Consider the following 4,697-nt stretch of genomic DNA (forward strand, 5'->3'; position numbering starts at 1 on the left):
CCCATAGAAAACCCTATAGGGACCTCTCTGCCCCATAGGGCCCCCCTGCCCCATAGAGACCCCTCCTGACCTATAGAGACCTCCCTGCCCCATAGAAAACCCTATAGGGACCTCTCTGCCCCATAGGGCCCCCCTGCCCCATAGAGACCCCTCCTGACCTATAGAGACCTCCCTGCCCCATAGAAAACCCTATAGGGACCTCTCTGCCCCATAGGCACCGCCCTGCCCCATAGAGACCTCTCCTGACCTATAGACACCTTCCTGCCCCATAGAAAACCCTATAGGAACCTCTCTGCCCCATAGAAAACCCTGTAGGGACCTCCCTGCCCCATAGAGACCTCTCCTGACCTATGGAGACCTCCCTGCCCCATAGAAAACCCTATAGGGACCTCTCTGCCCCATAGGACCTCCCTGCCCCATAGAGACCCCTCCTGACCTATAGACACCTTCCTGCCCCATAGACACCCCTACAGGAACCTCCAGAGGGAGCCCCCTGCCCTATAGAAAACCCCATAAGGAGCCTCGTGCCCCATAGAGCCCCCCCTGTCCTAAAGGGACCCCCCAGCTCCATAAATCCCTATAGGGACCCTACAAAGGAGCATAAAGACTCCTCTGCCCCATAGGGACCCTACAAAGGAACCCATAAAGACTCCTCTGCCCCATAGGGACCCCGCTGCCCCATAGGGACCCTGTGGGGCTCCATCCCGCTCGGCTCCCCGCTGCTCGTGTCCGTCCCCGCGGGAATTCGCTTGGATTTGATGGATTTTTCCATCGATTTCTTCTCCTCCCTGCGAGGGTTTCATCCTCTCTCCGCGAGTGGATCCATGCCGGGCTCGCCGGGAAAATCCCGACGGTGAAATCCGGCCAAGGAACCCCCCGAGACCCATCCCCGGCCCGGGAGGAAACTCCTTTTCGTCACGGGGATGTTGAAAACGGGAACGTTTCGGTTGCAAAGGCGCCGGGAGGGAATTCCCTGGGATGAGTGAGGAAAGAATGACCCGAGACAGGTTCATCATCACCCTCAGCACCCCTCAGGAATTTGGGAGGCAGAGGGTGGGTCCGGGATGGGCTGAGACCTCGCTTTTATTCCCCTCCTTGGTTAAACCGAGTCTCGTTTCACTCATTTATTGCCGGACTTTCAAGCTGCGGGGGTTTTGGGGGGTTTTGGGGTGTTCCCACCCCATGGATGTGTTCTCCTGCCAGGATCTGCCCTCGAGGGTCGGGGGAAAGGTCAAAGCTTCGTCAGGAGGAGGAGGAGGAGGAGAAAGAAGAAGAGGAAGCGGCCCGCGGGGGATAATCCCGAGCTGAACTTCCCCCGGGTTCTGCCGGGCCATCTGATTTCTCCTAAATCGCTGCGTTTCCCTCTCGGATCCCGCTCCCTGCTCCGCCCGGGCCCCGGGAAAGCGCAGGGACGGACGGACAGACTGACCCCGGGTTAAACCCCTAAAAACAGAGCTGGGAAATGGATCTCCGGCCGGAAAAAGCCGGTGGGATAAGGGTTTGGGGCGCCTCATCCCGCCCGCAGGAGCCGGAATTTCATGGAAAGGCGTGGCCGGGATGCGGCGGCCCCTCTGCATCTCTGGGATCCCCGTGAATCCAGGGAGATCCCGGTGAATCCAGGGGGATCCCCGTGAATCCAGGGAGATCCCGATCCCAGAGGCTCCTGCTGGGGTGGTTCTGTACCCCCATCCCAGCGGGAAAACATTCCCGGAGTGCTGCTGGGGGTCTCCGACATCTCATCCATGGTCCTGTATGGCAAATCCTCCTCCTGGAGCAGCCTCCCAGGCTGGAATAGCCCCCTCAAAAAAAACCTAAAAAAAACTAAAAAAAAAAAAAAAAAAAAAAAAAAAAAAAAAAAAAAAAAAAAAAAAAATAAAAATAAAGCAGATGTTCCTGGTGGCTTTTTTTTTTTTTTTTTTTTCTTCCTGGCGTGTGGCCGTGGTTGCTCTGCCCGTGCCTGGAAAAGCTGCTGGAATACTTGAACACCCCGGGAGAGCTGGGATCCCAAAATAACCCCTGGGACCATGAGATCACAGCCCCGAGGCCACAACAAATCCCAGCGCTCCCGGGTTTTTGGCTGGAATTCACGGAAGCAGCCGGCGGGGGCTGGGATCAAGCGTGTCCCGGAATAAAACACACCCTCGGGGCTCGGCCTCGGCTGCTTTTCTCGGGAATTCTGCACAAAATCCCGGTTTGTCCTGGGATGGCCAAGGGTGTCCTTGTCACTGCGGGCTCCTGGTTGTCCCCACAGTGTCCGACCCACCGGCCCCCAGGTGGATGTTTGGGCAAGGAAAGGGATTTTGGGGCAGCCAAAGTAGAATTGTGGGAATGGAATGGGAATGGGAATGGGGAATGGGAATGGGAATGGGGAATGGGGAATGGGAATGGGGAATGGGAATGGGAATGGGGAATGGGAATGGGAATGGGGAATGGGAATGGGAATGGGGAATGGGAATGGGAATGGGAATGGGAATGGGAATGGGAATGGGAATGGGAATGGGAATGGGAATGGGGAATGGGAATGGGAATGGGAATGGGAATGGGAATGGGAATGGGAATGGGAATGGGAATGGGAATGGGGAATGGGAATGGGAATGGGAATGGGGAATGGGAATGGGAATGGGAATGGGAATGGGAATGGGGAATGGGAATGGGAATGGGGAATGGGAATGGGGAATGGGAATGGGGAATGGGGAATGGGAATGGGGAATGGGAATGGGAATGGGAATGGGAATGGGAATGGGAATGGGGAATGGGAATGGGGAATGGGAATGGGAATGGGAATGGGGAATGGGAATGGGAATGGGAATGGGAATGGGAATGGGAATGGGGAATGGGAATGGGAATGGGAATGGGAATGGGAATGGGAATGGGAATGGGGAATGGGAATGGGAATGGGAATGGGAATGGGAATGGGGAATGGGAATGGGAATGGGAATGGGAATGGGGAATGGGAATGGGGAATGGGAATGGGGAATGGGAATGGGAATGGGAATGGGAATGGGGAATGGGAATGGGAATGGGAATGGGAATGGGGAATGGGAATGGGAATGGGAATGGGAATGGGGAATGGGAATGGGGAATGGGAATGGGGAATGGGAATGGGAATGGGAATGGGAATGGGAATGGGAATGGGAATGGGAATGGGAATGGGAATGGGAATGGGAATGGGAATGGGAATGGGGAATGGGAATGGGAATGGGAATGGGAATGGGAATGGGAATGGGAATGGGAATGGGAATGGGAATGGGAATGGGAATGGGAATGGGAATGGGAATGGGAATGGGAATGGGAATGGGGAATGGGAATGGGAATGGGAATGGGAATGGGAATGGGAATGGGAATGGGGAATGGGAATGGGAATGGGAATGGGAATGGGAATGGGAATGGGAATGGGAATGGGGAATGGGAATGGGAATGGGGAATGGGAATGGGAATGGGGAATGGGAATGGGAATGGGAATGGGAATGGGAATGGGGAATGGGAATGGGAATGGGAATGGGAATGGGAATGGGAATGGGAATGGGAATGGGAATGGGAATGGGGAATGGGAATGGGAATGGGAATGGGAATGGGAATGGGAATGGGAATGGGAATGGGGAATGGGAATGGGAATGGGAATGGGAATGGGGAATGGGAATGGGGAATGGGAATGGGAATGGGAATGGGAATGGGAATGGGAATGGGAATGGGAATGGGAATGGGGAATGGGAATGGGAATGGGAATGGGAATGGGGAATGGGAATGGGAATGGGAATGGGGAATGGGAATGGGGAATGGGGAATGGGAATGGGGAATGGGAATGGGGAATGGGAATGGGAATGGGGAATGGGGAATGGGAATGGGAATGGGAATGGGAATGGGAATGGGAATGGGAATGGGGAATGGGGAATGGGAATGGGGAATGGGAATGGGAATGGGGAACAGCTCGGAGTCAATGTGCAGCACTGAAAAAATCCCCTTCAGGGCTGGGCTCCTCTGTGTTCCCACACCACGGGGCTGCCAAAATTTCCACTCCCAGCTCTGGAATCACCCGCTGCTGGCTCCTGCCTTCCCCCTTCCCTCAGGCTGCAGCACGCCGCCGGCGCCAGCGGGAATTCCGAGCCAAAGAGGGATGGAGGCAGGGAAAGGTTCCGCTTTCGGCCGCCAAACCTCCCCTCCGTGGGGATCGGGGACCTGCGGGTCCCCTCAGTGCCGCCCCCGTGTCCCCTCTGCCATCCTGAGGTGCAGCTCGGCGCGGATTCACCCACCCTGAAGCATTCCCCTGGCCGGCAGGAGCACCGGGAACAGGCGGGCATGGATTGGGATGAGCCCTGAGCCGGGTCTGCCTCTGTGCCGAGGGCGCTTTGATGGAGGCTTTGCTCTCTCCTGCCTTTGCTGGCACCTTTTAAATCCCCAATTCCCGCTCCCTGCCTCCCTCCAGCCCCAGCCCAGCCCTTTTGTCTTCCTGGCATCGACCATCAACTCGCTTTTCCCAAAAATCTGGAGCATCCCTGGCAGGAGGTGGGGAGATGGTTCCACGTCACGAAATTCCCACCCTTCACTTTCCAGGGCTGCTCCTTTGAGTTTTCCAGCGGGAATTTGCTGCTGGTCCGAAACAGGAGCAGCAAGCCCAGGGCTGGAGAGAACAGGACACGGAAAAAGGAAGGTCAGATCCCGGCCCCCAACATTCCCCAGTGGGAACCACGGCACCCTCC

Source organism: Sylvia atricapilla, chromosome 13 (assembly GCF_009819655.1).
Source record: "Sylvia atricapilla isolate bSylAtr1 chromosome 13, bSylAtr1.pri, whole genome shotgun sequence".
Taxonomy (NCBI): domain Eukaryota; kingdom Metazoa; phylum Chordata; class Aves; order Passeriformes; family Sylviidae; genus Sylvia; species Sylvia atricapilla.